This window comes from Dermochelys coriacea, chromosome 11 (genome assembly GCF_009764565.3).
Source record: "Dermochelys coriacea isolate rDerCor1 chromosome 11, rDerCor1.pri.v4, whole genome shotgun sequence".
Taxonomy (NCBI): Eukaryota; Metazoa; Chordata; order Testudines; family Dermochelyidae; genus Dermochelys; species Dermochelys coriacea.
The window spans coordinates 23,863,098-23,882,298 of NC_050078.2; the positions used below are offsets into that span (position 1 = coordinate 23,863,098).

General features: G+C 39.7%; 1 long non-coding RNA gene across 2 annotated transcripts in view; it reads right to left on the reverse strand.

The window, feature by feature from the left end:
- LOC122458083 overlaps window positions 1-5,908 on the reverse strand; it is a 15,166-nt gene extending 9,258 nt beyond the window's left edge. For both annotated transcript variants that reach the window (XR_006277922.1, XR_006277920.1), the window contains exons 1-2: window positions 710-5,908; window positions 437-596 (exon numbers count right to left, since the gene is read on the reverse strand). This is a non-coding gene — a long non-coding RNA (uncharacterized LOC122458083). The remainder of the gene's footprint in view (window positions 1-436; window positions 597-709) is intronic.
- Between the last annotated feature and the right edge of the window lie 13,293 nt (window positions 5,909-19,201).

Genomic DNA, 19,201 nt, shown 5'->3' on the forward strand with positions numbered 1-19,201 from the left:
CAGTTCTGAATTACTATCTCATGAAACGTAGACATTACCCAGCTACCCCAGGCTGGAAAACACCCAAACACCTAGATGAAAAGCCGGTGGCTCCAGCTCAACTCAGGTAAAATGGAAATGATGCTGGCAGGAATGGGAAAATTCTTTTAGATACCAGAAGGAGCCATAACCTCACCTTCCACAGTGTCCAGCTGCCCTAAGATTGTCATGGTAATTCACTTCCTTGGCCCTTGATGGATGTATCACTGCCCCTAGACTCTCAGTTGATGGTATTGGCTTGTTCCTTGCCTTGTTCCATCTACACTAGTCAGGACATTGAAACTTTTCATATTCAGATGGTGATCCATGCTTTCTTCCCCTCTTCTCTAACATACTGCAGGGAATATCTATGAAGGACCAGATGCAGCTTCTTTGTGGCCAATATGCAGCAGCTCACCTCTGCGTAGGTGGGTCAAACCATTGAAAACACATCATGTTGGTGCATCTCTCTTTGACATCCTCTCCAATTCCAGATCAGCTATGGAATTCTGGTTCTCATCTTTAAAGCCTCTATAGCCTCTAGCCCCTCTCTATATGCCCCACAGCAGCAGCTGATTCTAACAGGGAAAACTTCCTAACTGTCAGGGTGGTTAAGCACTGTAATACATTGCCTAGGGACGTTGTAGAATCTCCATCATTGGAGATTTTTAGGAGCAGGTTAGACAAATACCTGTCAGGGATGGTCTAGATAATACTTAGTCCTACCATGAGTGCAGGGCACTGGACTAGATGACCTCTCAAGGTCCCTTCCAGTCCTATGAATCTATGATTATGGCTGATGGTTCCAGGATCAGACCTTCAGGAGTGGAGGCTGGGCACTTCCTGTGCCTGTAGAGTCTCACACGTCCAGAGAAGAGGATGCATCCCAACTTTTTCATATTTTTAGGGCACAATGCAAAGCACATCACCCTGCTCAGGACTTCCCTCCACAATTAAGAGAGCAGGATAGACCAACAATGCTTCTCCTAGAAGATAACAAAAACCAAACACATCATAAAGCTGCATAACATAAGAAAATGGAAGAGAGTATGGACCACTCTGCATGAACTCATGTTTCGCTTAATTATCTATATCGTAATTTGATACTATACTGGTGGTCATATTAGAAAAGAATAGATAAGACAGATATATAGGTCCTATCTTTCTCCCAATTTATGACCTACAAATAGGTTCCTGTCCTTAAAACATCCATCCCACCATTGTAGATACCACGCAGAATCTAGCATTACTAGGAATCTACACATTGGCCCTGGCCCCTGCTGAATTCCAATTTCATGCACTTTTTGTTTATGTGCTCAGACTGCAATTCAGATCCCATACCATGTGGGACTAGTGAACCCAGAGCAGGATATTCTGAGTTGGAGGGTTACAGGAGGCAGGGAACACATTGAATGATCGTTGGGGGAGGTGCCAAGGTTTACTGGAGAGTTATAGGAAGAGAAATAGAATACTATCAGAAAAATCTGCAGGCCATTTAGAGGGTTACAAAGAGGAAGAGTGGTGAAGTCTTCACAGTCTATTGAAGGGTTGGAGGGAAGAAGTGTTGTGAATTCAGGAGAGGGAAAATGAAAGTGGGCACAATGTCCTTGTATTAAGTCCTCCGGACCTGAAAACAAAAATAAAAGGTTTGAGATGGAGTGAATATTACAGACTGAGTTTGCCTATCCCTAATTATATTGGATCTTGTTGCTGCTAACACAGCCAAACTCATTGGCAGAAAATGGATCTGATCTTATTATAACACTGTGGGAAATTTAATGACTCTACAACAATATTTCTGTTCTGCAGAATTTTTTTTAAAGGCATGGAAAAATTCACAAACAAAAGCTCCATTACAATAATATTAAAGTTTTGGCACAGCACAAACCCAGGTCCGATCGCAACTACACAGTAGAAATATCATGCAATATATGTCCTTCAATATTTTTCCATGAATGGGCACCAGCACAAGAACTTGATAGGTGCCCAGTTTTATTGACATGTCAAAGGATTTACATTATTTTTCTACATTAAAACTGTGCCATTGTGCTTTTTTTGTTTAACAACATGAACATTATTTAATAGTAGCTGTTCGTATGCTCATTGTTTTATATGGAAAGATTTCTGCTGTTGCTTTTGTCTATTTACTGTATTGTCAGAAGTTGTTTATTTTACACCATGACACGGATCCTGCATTAAAACTATCACTGCCAGGAGTCTCTGTGAATGTAACTCTTTTTATGGACCAAATGTTGTGGGTCAATGTTTTAACACAAGCTTGTTGTATAGTATATTGCTCATTAAAGTGTCCCTCCACTGCAGGCGTTTAACAGTCTGTCTGTTGGCTAAGCCATTACTGCAATTCTGTGTTCTTTTATGTTTTATTAAAGCAAAGATGGGCAAAGTGAAGCCCATGGGTGGCATGCGGCTCATGGAGTTTTATAATGCGATCTATGTCTGCCCTCAACTTTAATATAAAGGGCAGCTTGTGAACACCACAGGTCTCAGCTGCTCAGACCAACCTGGAACATTGCCCACTGGGTCTGTAGTCTCTGATGGCCACTCCTTTACTTGTTTTATGTAAGGTAGGTGCAACTGCCTAGAGTTTAGGGCAAGTGGCCTTTAGTTAGGCAAAGTTTGTTGCTCCTGTATTAGAGCAACACATAGGAATAGACTGCAGTGAGTCCTTTCCCTGCCTTGCTTAAAAGTTTCCAGTCTCCAGACAGCTCCATGCAGGCTTTCATCTTTGGCAAGCTACCAGAGGAGGGTGCTCTGTTGTTAGGTGAAGACCCTCCAGGTTGGAGAGAGGGAATAGTCAAGTAGGAATCCTATTTACCTTACATCTTCCTCCAGGAAAGATACTCCAGTGTGTGGTGTTGTTTTCTCTCTCTCTCTCTCATTCTGTCGTTCTCCAGCTCTTTTACAATAGCAACAACAATGATCTTGTCTAAATGATTTCACAGGCGCTCAATTCAGGCACTCAACTTTTAACATTTCAATTTTGTCATTTTGTTGCTTCACAAAAGATGCACTTCTCCGGCATAATGTTCCAAGAATTATGTCAATACACAGTAATGGCTTTTAACATTAACTTGATCATTAACAACCACATTATCTGTGGCATAATCAGTACCTCAGTCTATCGTGTAATATGACAGTAGAGAGTTTGGAAGCTAAGGCATGGTCTATGCACAAAGGTTTGTGGATTTAATTATAGGTGTGATCTTAAACCAGTTTAGTACAAATCAGTGCAATTTTGTGTGTGGACTCTCTTAAAATAATTTAAATCTGGTTAATATTGGTTGATCTTGCCTCTTTAATGTGTACAATATAACAATATAATATAACACAGGGAGTTGCACAGGGGATTCCACAATTTAACTATACTGGTTTAGTTTAATTGGCTCCAGTTTGTATATAAAGAAGCTCTAAGAAGAGGGTCCATTCGTTTTAAGTTTTCGGTCTGGTCTATGTGCAATATTTGCACTAATTTTACTATATCAGTTCTGTAAAGTTACCAACAGAAGCTGTACAGATGTTTCCACTTTTATCTCACTAGAACAGCCTCCATAGTGAGAGTTACACCAATTTAACTCTGTCCTTGCCAGCAAAATCAAAGGTAACCCAAGACTTCTAACTTGCTTTCCACTTTTTCCATACAAGAGCTAGCAGATATTTTGACATTGAACTACAGTTTGCCTTTACAATTCCTCATAGCTGGGGACATATAGCATAAACTTGGGGTCCTCTGCTAGTATCAATGTGCTCGCAGGAAGAATCTTTCCTGAAAGTGAGGTAGCAATTTCCTAGCTCCCGGTAAATATAAAGGGGCAGATCCTTAAATTGTAAATCTGGTTTGCTCCAGCTGGGGTAAATCCATTGATTTCAATGTAATGATGCTGATTTACACCAGCTGAGGATCTAGTCCCAGTAATTTGCTTTTCTCAAGACAGTTTTTCCATCAGAGGATCTCAAAGCATCTTACAAGCCTTCATGAATTAAAGCTCACATCAGTTCTTTATTATCCCTCCTTTACAGATGGAGACACTGAGACACAGAAAAGTTAAGTGGCTTTACCAAGGTCATTCAGTAAGTCTGGGGCAGTGCCAGCATTACAACTCATATCACCTGACTTTCACATTTGTGCTTTAATCAGCAGACCATGTCTCTCCATTGTGTTAAAGACAAACCGCTGCAAAATCACAGTGATTATTACATGGCGGTCAGCTGTTTACTCACTCTGCTGATTTCTTACTGTACTGCCCTGTGCTCCATTATTCAATCATTATACCATCACTATTGTTTTCATTGGTTACTTTGACACCACACAGGGCTATTCTCACCTACACAACCACCCAGCTATTCTAGCAGGGGATCTCTCTGGAACAGATTATCAGGTCTGCAAAGGTATTTAGGTGCCTAACTCCCATTGATTTTTGAGGATCTAGACTGCAGCAATTTTGTGCTATTTGAACAAATATCCACTGGGGACTAGAACTGATCCTAGTTTGATGTTTATGAACAAGTGTTAGGAAATACAAAACTCACTTTAAAACAGAGAGGTAAAGAAAATAAATGTTTTCTATAAATCATCACAGCTTCATTGATGTCAATGGAGCTACAGTAATTTACAGCATCTGAGGATCTGGCTCAGGTATGTTTACATTTGACTGCATATTTAAAGATATGTGGTTGTTTCCAAAGGCTTGCACTTTTCAAGTATTTCTTCAATACCATTACCTCCTTTCTAAAGCTCATTTTTCTTCAAACATCTTAAGTCTTGCTTTGCACATTTATAATGTACTGTCTTTGTTGATTACTTTTTTTTTTTGTAATTCCATTATCACAAATCACAGGGTTGCCAAATACTCAAGGATCAGAAGATCACAAGTTGACAAGTAGCAGATGCACATAAAGAGGTTTTAAATAACATGCATTCATTTCCCAAATACAACCACACAAAGTACCTATAACTTACTGTTAGCAAGCCCAGACACAAAGCCTGTAAAAATGCACTATCCTACTGTATTCACCATTTTGACTGTTTTAACTCAAGGAAGAATCAGAAGAAATTAGAAGGAAGACCTAAAAGGTTTCAGACAAGCTGTTTCTGTTTAAGGACAGAAGTTTCAACTCAAATACAGCATAATTGTGATGTCATTGAGCACAGTGAAAGCTGCAGGCAAACAGAACATTTTCATTGTAATACCACTACTGTAGGCATATTTGAAACGCTACAGCATCTTCAGACTATAATTATAACTGTTTGTTGTTTCTGTGGCTTCAAAGATAATAGAAGTTGTTCATAAAATTTACACAATGCTGATGTATCGCATACAAAATATAGACTCAGTGTCATGGGCAAAATATTCCATTATCTATTTTGCATGGGAAGAAACAGCTGAGAAACCTACAGACCATCAAATTATGATTCAAGTGTTATCATTACCAGCAATTAGAGATGGAAACCCAGAGGTGCTAACCAAAATACTTAGCTGTAATCAGGTAAGCCGGCTTCAACTTGCCTTGTTAGTTAGGTCACAGGTGTTCAGTACCCAGTGAATTTATTCACTCAATCAGTGATTGTCTTGGGTTGTATTGTCTCATTAGTATTCACTAACACAGTCATAGTAAGAAGGAGGGGGAAACACCAACATGAGAGGGAAAATAAAAGATGAACGGTGGGGAAAAAAGAAACCTTAACGGTGTAATACATGATTTCCCCCCACCCCCTACTCCTAAAGATTCTAAGATAAACACTGGCATGTGGTACCTTCTACAGATGGATCAACAGCAGCATGCTTACAGCTGTGCCTATCTGTCACACAGGTGTTGCAGATTGCATTTGCCAGCTAGCCAACAGGCAGTGAGACTTCTTTTAAGGGAAGGGGAGGAGATCACCTACAGTCGTTTGACAGAAAGAGAGCGAGTAGCCCCCACACTGTTAATTGATAGGTTTACTCATCTTCACCACCTTGCTGTTCGGCTTCACCCTCTGAGGCGCAAAAAGAGGCAGATGTGGTATTTGGCAAGCTGTCAAGATTTATCTTTTTTAAAAAAGTAAGGCACATCACAGGCTGCATTAAGCAAGGTTCTTCTGTCTGTAACAACACTGCCATCAGCACTGAAGATGCCCTCTGCAAATGCAGTTGCTGGTTGGGGATTTAGGGAAAGAACAAGAGGGTGCTATCCACAATTGATCCCCCCTACATTCTACCTGAGAAGTACTCTTCAAATCCTACATTGTGTAATATTCTTTTGTAAATAATGAGACAGACTGCTTCCGCCTGAGTGTCCTTACCTACTTGGTCCTATTAATTGAGGTTCTCATACCACTCATCACCATGGTACAGTATCTGAGCACCATATGCTCAACCCTAGCCATATGCACACATGCATTTAAAATGGCAGGAATCTACTCCCAGTTTTGCTGATAGTACAGTATGGCTTTTACTATGTCATTAGTTATTCTGCACTGACAGATATTTTCCCTTTCCAATTAATCCTCTGGTATTGGAGCCTGAGGACAGATTTGAAGCTGTACACATCCAAGCTGGTTTCAGAGTAGCAGCCGTGTTAGTCTGTATTCGCAAAAAGAAAAGGAGTACTTGTGGCACCTTAGAGACTAACAAATTTATTAGAGCATAATTTGTTAGTCTCTAAGGTGCCACAATTACTCCTTTTCTTTTTGCACATCCAAGCTGGGAAACGTAATATTGGAAGGGTAGAGGTGATTGGCACCCAATGGAAGCTTATCGTTTGTATAACTAAACATCCTCCATCTATTTGACATGATCACCTGAGAAGTTAGTGGTGATATTGCCTTGTGAGTCTTGGAGCTCCTGCACTTCTTGGAAAACAGGGTGAATATGAAACCACAAAGTGCTGATGTTCCTGCTACTGAATGTTGCAGTGACTTCAGCATTGTCTCCTTTCATTTCAAATTCACTTTGAATTTTTTCCAGCAGGAAGCACCGGTTAAGCACGAGCAGCACAAGACTCACAATGGCAATATCGCCACTAACTTCTCAAGTAGCTGTTTCAAATAGGTGAAGGCTGTTTAAGTAAACTGACACAAAGATTCCAGTGGGTGGCAGTGGGCACACCCTCTACTATTCCAGTCTTATGCCTGCCAACATGTGCATGATTGATTTCGTTAGGCTAGAAGTCACTCCAGCACAAACTATGTGGAGTTCCAATTGAGTTGGAAGTTTCTGCATGAGCTGATGGTTTGGAAAGTAGTTTTCTTCTTGGAGTTGATACAGAATATTTCTGGCCTAGACAAAATGGGCAACAGGTCCACAGATCTTATGTTCCACTCCTAACATATTTTCAGTAATTCATTCATAAGCAAGACAGGCCAGACTGCATTCAGCCATGGTTACGCAGTTTTATACCCACTATACTGGAAAACACAGAACATGTTTGGCAACACTGCTGGACAGTAGGGGCCTGATGCTCCACAGTCTTGCACTTTGGGCAGTTATTTACACTTGTACAAAGTGAGTGCAAAACTCTACCAGATGAGAATGCTACTGTTTCACACTCACTTTGCATTCACTTTCACAAGGTGTAAATAACTACACCAGGTACAAGGAAGTAAAGAAACAAACCCACTGAACTGAAAATAAGGGACATTTTATATTGGAACAAAAGCTCCCATTGCAGATTGACTGCAGTATAACCTTTTTTCAGACCCTTTAATTCAGAGTGCTACTTGTTTCCTGATGACACTTAGCTTGGAGCTGGGCAAGGCAAAGCTGGCAGACTGGAAGACTGACTAATGTGTTGTGATTGACATGTAATCGAATATTTAACCACTGGTCTACATGTCTGCGGTGAACTGAGTATGACACCCCTCAGCGTAGTTGTGATCGCGCCTCGCTCTTCTGTAAACAGTTCCATAAAGGTGCAGTATAGCTTTTTATGAAAATTATGTGAGAGACAAGATCACAGTCACTAAGGTCACCTGCTGCCAAGAACTTCATGGGAACTTGCTGAAAACTAACCTTTAAGTGCCAGCGTCAGTCCACAGATTGAGCTCTTTAATGTTTTCATTCTGTTAACCGTTCAGAATAGTGACTTCTTGTATGCTTGCTTTTTACAGCCACCATTTCATTCAGTGAAATGGACAGGCCACTTGATGACTTTTCCTTTATGTTTCATAACCCTTTTGTATCTGTGAGCACTAAAAAACCATTTGGAGGGCGAGAACCCTCAAGGGAGATAATTTAGATGTTCTGTTCAGGCCTCAGAAAAGGTATCAATTCTCTTTTCCCTTTACCACAGCCTCTTGGCTACCCAAGTGCTTTGTTTCAGTGTGCTTTCCCAATGTAGCAAGCATTTCCTTTTAAAATAGCATTTGAGCAGTGACATCCTGCAGACACCCATCCTTGCCTCACAAGTGGCAGCTGGTGCAACAATATTTTTGGTAATACTTAAATAAAACTGCCATGCCAGATCTGGAGGTTTAGAGAAAATGTTTCATTGCTTGACAATGATTAAGGTTTAAACTTTACTGAATTGCTTAGGGTGACTATAGAGGGTTGTTCTTCCCCCTCTTTTTGGTGTTTTGCTGGTAGCATCTGATATAAATGTCCCAGTCACCAAAAGGTATTTAGATTTCTCAGTTATACACTGCTCTCTTTCCCCTTTTCTGGCAAGCTGAGAAAATCTCACACTTCTCCTCCCTGGTTGTGAGCAAGTATCCGAACCTTTACCCTTATCTGCAGTTACTGTTGGTAGTTAGCAGGGCTGTAATTACACTACTGAAACATGGGTATTTAAAAGCTTGAGGCTTCTGGAGGAGATAGTTTCAATGCTCTAAGCATCAGGTTTGAAATACCTAGAGTCCCTGGAACTAGCAGGTTGATTCATCTATTCATCCTACAAGACAGCTAAATTATGTCCCATGAAGTTCACAATGTCTCTTTTAAAAATACTTGTGACCGGTTTGGTTCTTGCTATCTCTGAAATTGGTCTTTAGTTTTTTATTAATGATAAGAACAAGAAGTGAAACTGGGACAATGTTGGTAATCTGGTAACCTTTATTAATAGCTGCTGAAAGATCCAGTGTTTAATTTGTGGCAGGGCTTGCCAGGGCTGAGCTCTGGCACCTCTAGGCTTGGCAGTTCATAGCCCTGGTACTCTGGGCTTGTCACATCAGTTATGAAAGTTAAAAAGTTACTTGTGCCCTGGTACCTAATTGCTTGAGCCCCAGCACATCTTCTGTTACAAATTAAGCACTGTGAAGATCTTCTCAAACGAGCCCAAGGGAGTTAGATTCCCAAATCCCATTGAAACTCAAAGGGAGTTTGGCACTTAACACTGTTGGGTTCCTTTGAAAATCCAAGCTAATGTCCAGTTGAAATCCAGATATGTTATGTACAGAAACCTGTCAGTATTTAACAGGAAAATATCCAAATGCCCACTGTCTCTGAATGTCAGCCATCCCCATTTAGAAGAACGGCATAATCTCAGAATTCAATTTGTTAATTAGATAACTAAAGAAAAACAGTTTTCTAACAAAAATGGAATTGAGAAATATTGCTGCCTTCCCCAACATGATGTAGACAGCACAATCTTGGAAACTAGAATCAGTGTGGCTTTTTCCTAGCACTCTTGAAATAACTGACATTTTTTCCCCAATACTTTGCCTCAGAAATCAGTGGCTATTATACCAAAGCGTAGTAGCCTGCAGAGATGCATAAAGGCCTAGATATGAAGCTTGATGCCTGAGAAGTTGAGAGTAATTTCACTATAGTTCCAGGCAGGTTTTTATCTATTTATTGGTGATAGAAGACCCCAAGCATTTCAGAGCACAATCTATCACCCAGCATGTCATACTAAGCCTCCTCCTTTCCCAAGTCCTCACTGTAGTCAAGAAATTCTCTGCCTACATGGGGAAGGAAGAGGCACAGCCTACTCCAAAGCCACCATCATGCCTCTTCTTGAATTTGATGCTGAAGGCTCAGTCAGCTGGCAGCCTTCCACAGGGGATGAAACTCACCCACTTCTACTATACTATTACTTACCTTAGTCCAGAGATATTTGTCTGTTTTTATTATTCAGGTCTCTCTTACCACTGAGCCATGTGTACAACAGATTTAAAATACAGAAGTGATTCTGTTGGTATCTGCACTGAAATAATCTTGGCAGGAAAGGATAACTAATCCCTAGAATGATTTTTTTAATTTAATTTAAAATCCCCTCTTTGGACAATTAATGTATATTTGGTACTTTCTTCATGGAAAATAATCTTCATTGCCCATTTTCATAGATGGGCCTGAATCAGTATCTAAGATTTGAACTTCTTAGCTTCATAATGAATTTAAGGAAAAGCCTAGTTTTGAACACTCATGAACGCTGGGCTTCAAAATCTGGGTAAGTATTGGAGCTTTCCCAAATGTTATACAGTTAGTTTTGAACTGATCACTGTGGTCCAAACCCAGGCCTGGGATTTGGATCCAGGTTTTTGGTTTGATCCCATTTCAATTCACACCTGTTCAATGTTAAAAAGCTCATCATCTTGCTTATGAAAAATGGTAGAACAATAACCATTGGTTTGTTCTCAGCTTCCCAAAGTCTGAGTAGATTCAAAACTCCCCTCACCAAAACTTTGTGCAGTGACTGTAAGATTGCTTGAATATTACAAGGAAACACTTGTACTTTTGCAGCTATTCAAGTGATACTTACAGCACCATTCTTTCTCTATTTAGTTTAAAAATTAGGTTGATAATGATAATGTTCCTCCCTTAGATGATCTCCTACTTTTTAATGATATCCATAGTTCTCCCCTACATAAATGACTAAATCTTCACAGAATCTCCATCTTGATTAGCTCTCCTGCTAGTAAAATTTCACATACTAAATCAGTACCAGCTGCAGCAAGAAAGAATGAAAAAGGCAAGTGTAAATGTTCCATATGCCCTACCAAATTGGCATCTGTGTCAGTAACCTTGTAGGTTTTTTTAAACAATTGTATACATACATTCTCAGAAGTGTTTTGCTCACAGAATTTTGCAAGCAAAATTCTCTCTGTTGGTACACCACTGAAATGTCACATCTAAAAACAGCAAATAGTTTTCTTTTTTCTTCCTGTACCTAACCTGTAAGTTCAATTAAATGAAGTTGTTTCAAATTTACTGTACCTTTATTATGATGTCTGTTCTCTGTAACATGATACTGGAGTACTCTTGCAAAGCTGCTTTACATTTAGAGTTTAGTTATTAGTAACATTACAGACAGCCAAAGTTACTATGGCATTTTAATCATTTCCAAGTTGAATTCAGAAATAAAGACTCAGGTTCCAAATCAGATATTCTGGAACACAGTGCTGGGAAGCATTTATAATAACCGACATCTCTGCTTTCAAATGACTCATGAATGACGACGCACTGAGAAATATTTAGAGACTGTAACAAAGTATTACTAGGGATGTCCATTGACTCAGGTTAATAATGAAGAGTCACTAATAGGTTAAAGGTAAGGCAGCTGCTATAGCCTCGAGACATCGATAGGATACTAAAATATCTGAATTCTAGCACCTTCATCATACTCTTGCCCAAGAGAATAGAGCATAGCATAAAGCATTCCACATTCAAAAATCACTGAAAAGTAACCAGCTATATCCTGGGTGAAAATATTTAAAGATATTTATGTTCATGCTGTCACTGGAATTTGATCGGTATGACAAAATGGACTTTTCAAAGTAAAACAAACATTCATTCACTCTCCAAATGGTTAACAAATGCTGAAAGCTTCTGTGGAAAGATGATATAGGACCAGATCCTCAGCTGATGTAAATCAGCAGAACTCCACTGGACTTCAATGGAACTACACTGATTTACACCAGCCGAGGATCTGATCTGCATGGGGAATGCTAAAAAACACGATACAATTTTCCCAGCATGATAGGATACTTGTAAATCAGAAGAATTCAGTACAAGTTTAGTAGCATTAATCAAAAGATATATCCAGAAATAATAAAGTATTTCCCCTCATTTCCATAAACCAGAGAGACCCTCTTCCCACATATCTCTGTTCCTCTGTCCCAATGATATAGTGGTGACACAGGTTATATTTTTCCAGTGCAATATGGAGAATATATTTGCATATCATGTCATGCCTGTCCATGATGATCAGAACCCATTATTTCCAAAAGCTAAAATTTCCCTCCTGGATCCCTGTATGCCAAATTCCAATCACAGTATTTTTTTTAATATGGCTGCTATATAATTGCTGCAAAGAGAGGTTTATAAGGAAATGCTGACAAAATTATAACTATGGTGGCACATCAGTGTTACCATACCTCTGTAGCAGAGGTTCCTACTAAAAGGCATTTCTTTAAAGGCATTTCTAATACTACTGTAAAAGCGCCTCTAATCTAATACTTGGCATCAACAACTGTCAACAAATGTTCAACATACAATAGTTAGAGTAGGGAACTTTGAGTCCAGAGCCCAAGGAAGTCAGTGGGATTTCATCCCTCAGGTCTGTCCCCAACTCTGCTTATGACTTGCTATGCGAGATTGGACAAATTTATTCATCTTCAAAAATGGACATAAAAATACATTCTGTAGCTATTTCACAAGGGTTCTGGGATGATTAGCTAATTAATGACAGTAAAGAAATTAAATGTTCTATATAGTAAAGATGGACTATAAGTGAAAAATATCATTATTATTTCATAATAATAACCAGATACTGTATTATATAGATATAGTATTATCCTACAGCATCCTTGTGGATTTATGTATTTGGGTCATGTGTCTTATTTGTGAGTTCCAATTCTATAGCTGCTATAAGTCTTGTCCTTGACATTCTTTTCATGCAGGTTTTTATATGCAATAATATATATACATTAAATGGTGTTAAAACTGCAAATCCAAGGTACTATTTTTAACCCAGTGCAGAAGATGGGACAGAAGCATAAGTGACGATTAAAGAAAATATATTCAGAACGGTCTTCAGCAAATATTTTTCTTTTTTCCCACTGCAGGAATCATAAATGTGTTTAACTGCCTACCAGACAAAGATATTAAGGCAAAACACTGTGGTCATTCAAAAAACAAAACTGTTATCATGAGGAGAATGGGCTGCTAAAAGTTCTGTGATCATTAACAGGTGAGAAAGGTCTTATCTGCCCCCCAGATTTCTGAACTTTCTCTCTGTTTGCTTCTAGGCCACCCCTAGATGCTACTGAGACTACAGATGCATATAATTTACAGAGTTTTCCTCATCAAGGAGATTAAGAAGAGCCCTTTCAATATGTGTAAGAAGTACAATCACACACTCACGACTATATTTTACGCCTGCCTGCAACCTAAACAGCTGAACAGATTGTGATGAAATTCAGACACTGATAATTTGATGAAAAAATCCTTTCCATCCAAAACTCTGGCTTCCAGAAGTTTTGCGAATCTAAAACATTTTATTTTGAAATGGTGAGGGGAGGGACCAGTCTGATGGAAAATCTATGAAGAAAACATGTAGATGTATATATTTTTTAAAAAATCCTATACAAAACATAAACATTTGTCCAGCTTTGGGATATTTCCAATGACTTGGGTGCATTTTCTCTCCCTGACTACAGAGATTTTAGCTATATTTATCTAATAAGCACTCTTTGCCTACCAGTGTTTCAATGGTTTAACAGTAGTTTCAGTGTCAAATTGCCCTTTCCTCAGCAGGGATTGTTAAGCCTTTCTGTATTATACTTCCAAGACACTCATGAGCTGGAGTTGGGAGATATAATATTTTCTTTGAAGTTTGCATTTCACAACACACTGGGATACAAACAAGCTCCAGTTTCTCAGTAGTCAAACAATTCTGGCACACAGGGACTAGGACTAAATATTGTACCAAAATTTTCTAATTATGTCTTTGTGATATTTACTACATGATGTTAGGTGAAAGCAGATTCTAATCAATATAAAACCCCTTGTCTAAACAGGACATCTGGGCTTTGAAATATTCTGTTTGTTGTCTCAGAATTACCCTGTAGCAAGCCACCATAGCAGTATAAATATCTTAGTTGGTGAAAACTTTGCAGTATTTCTGATAAGTTTATCATAAACAGATGAGTGTTTTTTCTCCTGTTGCTTAAGGTGCTGTAACACCCAAGATAAAAATCAAGTCTAGTATGTATAAAATTACAAAAACTTATGTCAGTGTAACATTAGGTTTACAAATTTAAAAGCTCAGAAGTCAGGCAATGTTAAAGTTAAGGTTATCAAAGTTATGCTAATTTGGCCAGATTGCATATCTTGTGTGTTTCATGGTATAGATATTTAGCAACATAACATTAGCATATTAATATACATCTTTCTAAAGCAACACATTTGTATTATGGCTAAATTAATAGAACTATGAAAACTTTACCTTTTTCTTATTCTTGACCTGATTCTCACTGGCATAAATCAGGATAGCTGGATAGCTCCATTGATTTCAACAGAGTTACAACTATTTACACCGGCTAAGAATCTGACCCCAATCTTTTGAGCATTTGGTGCCAGATTCTGATACCCGCACTCATGATGAGTAGTACCTTATTTTGTGAGTAGCCCCACTGATGTCAATAGCAATAATCATAAAATGAGCAATATTCAATGGGAGTAAGAGTGGCAGAATATGGCCCTTAATTAGTAACCCTAACATTATATTCATGTTAGTTTTTAAGGGTACTTTTCTTGGTTTTGCTTTCACACACACACAAAAGGGGGAAATCATGAAAAGTCCAGTGCTTTTAGGTACAGGTAGTTTATATGGCTTGTATTCTTTGCTGGAGGAACTTGTACATTCTTTAAACTGGAATTCTCAAGAATGCAGACTTTACAAGGTCTCTTAGCTTCACCTGTCAGCCCCATGATTTGTTCTTGCAGTGACTGTAAACTCCACAGGAGAAAAGTTAAGCAGAGAGGAGCCTATCAGCTCTGCAGGCACATAGACATTTCAGAGCAGAACATATTTCTGCATTCAAATCTGTCTCCAGTGGAAGTTTTTTATGCTAAAAACATTCCCTGTAGATAATGAGACAGATTCTGGTTCCCCAAGCAGCTGCTTTGCAAAGCTGGCTTATCCAGCTATCCAAGAATTGCCCTGGGGTAGGGAAATCCCCATATGGCACAGGGCCAGCACAACTATCTTTATGCCACCCCAACCAGCATAGAGGGGATGGCCAGAGTGCTCTGGCTTTAACTTGCATTAGCCAACTCCAGGATAACGGGGGATAAAGGCACTAAGTCACTTTTGCCCCACCTGAAGTCCTATGTTGAGTAGCACTTAGCTGGACCCATTATCTACATGCTAAGCTAATGCTGCAGTTAATAATGCAGCCCCCAACATTAGCACAAGTTGCCACTAGACATTATTTATTATTGTTTTAGTGCCCAGAGACCTCACTCAAAACTGGAACCCCATTGTGCAGGATACTGTATAAATACATATAAAGACAGACTGGGATCCAAGAGAGAACTTAGATATCTAAGTCCCTCTTTTAGGCACTTAAGTCCCCATTCTGGCTCTAGTGTGATCCCCAAAACTCCCGTCAAACCCTGTTGGTGCTTAAACTCAGTGCCTAAGTTATTAAGGATAAGAGTTTCCTCAGTGCCTACATTTGTGCTGTTGGGCATGCTCACTGCTGCCTCTCTCAAGGTGTCCAAACACCTGTCTCATGCCTCAGCCCCAGAGTGATGCCCAAACCAGGAGAAGACAGGCATTTGGCCACCTATATCGCATATGGGGCCTAATTCAGTAGGTGTGCTTAGAGAAGTAGTGGGCAACCTGTGGCCCATCAGGGTAATCTGCTGGCAGGCCATGAAACACTTTGTTTACTTTGACCATCCGCAGCTCTCAGTGGCTGTGGTTCGCCATTCCCAGCCAACGGGAGCTGCGGGAAGCAAAGCGGGCCACAAGAACATACTGGCCACCACTTCCCACAGTTCCCATTGGCCGGGAACAGTGAACCACAGCCACTGGGAGCTGCGGGTGGCTATGCCTACGGACAGTCAATGTAAACAAACTGTCTCGCGGCCCACCAGCAGATTATCCTGACAGGCCGCAGGTTGCCCACCGCTGGCTTAGAGGGTCTGTTTCTATTCACAATCTTGCCAGAGGAGATGGCACCAATGATCACCTACAACTTTTAGACCAGTGGTCAGAGCGCGGACCCTGGATGTGTGAAACCCACATTCTATTTCCCCCTCTCTGCCCTGTTCTTGTCCTCTCAGAGGAGTATTCTAACCACTGGGCACTGGATAGTCTGAGGTAGGCTCTCTTGCTCTCAATCTGCTGAAGATGTTCCACTTCATAAATAATAAAAGCATGGATAAATAATGAAAGCATGATTGGGGCAGGGAGACTAGACCAAGGGTCCCTGCCTCCCATGTGGACGTCTGAAGTTATGAATTTTGCCATTTGTGGCTTATTTGAGAGCAAAAAAACATATTACATATTGACTTAAAACAGGTAAAATGTTGGGTGTTTTCACCTTTCTACAACTGAAAAAAACCAAACAAACAGTTTCCAAAAACATTCATTTTGAGACTGGGAACAAATAAAAAAATTCTAGCCAGAAATTTTCAGCTAGCCTTGAGCATGTGAAATCAAGGGGTTATAATGAAAGTCCTTAACTGGAGCTTTTGTTATAAATGTTATATGCAAAGTCTAAAGTTATAGTAGAATGCCACAGTATTAGAGCCTTAAAGTTCCTTCCTATTCTGAGGAGTGAATGGTACTGAATAACACCAAGCTCCTGTACAAAGACACATCCTACATGCATTGAGCATAGAATGTTCCAGATCCAGGACAAAATTGGGAAGAGTGGAATCCTTATCATTTTTCTTCATGGCATCTTATTAGCCTGCGTGTTGTATCCCTAACGATTCAGGAGCAAATCTGTCTTACAACTGTCTTTTACTTCAAGTAGTACTTTTGGGGCTACTCTGGTGAGATGCTGTTGTATTAGTGTTCTTGGTAATAAAGGAGATCCAGTCATGGCCCTTCTCTATTACACCAGCAGAAGGTGGGGGTGCCACTGAGGCAACATACCCAACATTTTGGAGAAGAGTTCCAAAGCAGAGGTTCTCAGACTTTTTCATGATCTCATGAACCATCTTCCTTTCTGCTTCTTAAATTACTTAAGAATTTAATGTATTTTAGGTGTTTTCTAATGTATTTTAGTAGCTGAAAAGAAGGAGGAGAGCTAGCACCAAGTGACCCTCTGAGTTCTCCATGGACCAACAGCAAGTATTCTGTGGACTACCAGGGGTTCACAGACCACAGTTTGAGAATCACTGCCCAAGAGTACCAGGCCAATTAAGGAGTAACACTAGCAAGCTCTGAAAAAAGTCCCATATAATCAGACAGAACAAAGAGGGCCATGAAGGGCAAGAACGGGGGAAATGGGATCCTCAGGGTCTTTATGGACTCACATAGAGGATGATAGGGAAGTAGGAGATAGCACTTTAGTTTTCTAAGTACATCCTCAGTCACTGCATTTTTAGATGAGAATTTCCAGAGGCAAGGTCTAAAAGAATATCATGGTTTTCTTTGGAAGATTAATCACTTTGTAACTTGTTACCTTTTGTTAGAAGCCTGACACCCTATAACCTTGTGGCACAAGAAAACAGATATCCTTTTATGCATCAGTTTTGAAAGAAAAAATGTTTTCCCATTAAAGTAAGCAATTTTTGTTGAAAATGTTTATGAATTGTGGACAAACACAACCAAAATATGGTACAATTGACCCAGGAGGGTGCCAAGTGGTTTAGGAATTCAATGAAAGCAAATCAAAAACAAACAAAATTTAAAAATGTCATTCTCTCCCCCTCTCTCTGTTTTGCTGGAGATGTGTGTACCCTTTTACACATATAATTGTTCTAAGAACATGTTATGAAAAACAACAAAGAATAGCAGAGAACTCAGGAAGTGAACGGCACTTCAGATGAAGTTTAGCAAATTAAGCCATTGACCTGCAGAGGAGATTAATACCAAACAAGGTGCCCCTTTTTCTACAGTAATGAATATTCTTCAAACAGCAAGGGAGCACTGACTGCTGTTTGATGCTGATGACATTGAAAATTTAGGAGAACAGAAATTCCATCATTTTTCATTTGTATGCAAATGCGCCTGTTCCAGAAATTAACCCCTGAACCCCATGTCAGTTTTCATCTGGAGGAATTCTCTTTGCTAGCACCACACAGTGCAGCCTTGTTGCTATCCTGGTGTCACTGGGGCTTCACTGCATAAAACAAAACAAAACAAAAAGAAATGGGTGGGGAAGAGACCAAAGCAGAATGCCAGGCTTTGTTTATCCCTATTAATGGGGGCTAAAGAAGCAATAGAAGCAGGGGCACATTGTAAAATGCACATCTCTAATGCACAGCCCTGTGTACTAGCATAATTGAAATGCAAAATGTAGCCATACTTCTTAAGGCAGAACAGCTACCACTAATCATTTCCACTAGTGTTAAGGTGAACCATGGGACAATATACAAATCCTATTACTCTTCCTTTCAGCCAGATCTTCAATTGTTAAAAAGTTCCTTTTTGTTACTTAGCACCTTAGACAAATGCCACTATCTGCATGTGAAGGGGAAAGAAGTGATTGAGGTTTTTTAATAGATGTGGATTTAATTATGCTAATTTAGACAGCTGTAAAGCTTTTTCAGCATAGCCATATAATGGGACCAGCAAATACAGGTGTCCTTCACTGCAGGCGCTTACTGTTTAAACTTAGTCATTTGGTAAGGAATGGAAAATGTGAAGTAATGGCTAATGGAAAACTATTTTCTGAAGATCTAACTAGGAAACTTCACCCTTATGCTTTATACTTCCATATTACTATACAGGGATCAGAAGGAAAGCCACATTCAATAAGCCAGGGTGCAAACACTTTGCAGCTCAGGGGCAAGCTTGCCTAACTGGTTGCACTAAGACTAAAACAAGAAGAAATGTGATCTTGTAGGTAAGTTATTGTGCTGCCACTCAAAAGATTGGGATTCAATTCCTGTCTCTGCCACAGGCTTCCTGTATGATCCTGGGCAAGTCAGATAATCTCTCCAGTTTAAAGAAAAGGAGGACTTGTGGCACCTTAGAGACTAACACATTTATTTGAGCATAGGCTTTCGTGAGCTACAGCTCACTTCATTGGATGCATGCAGTGGAAAATACAGTGGGGAGA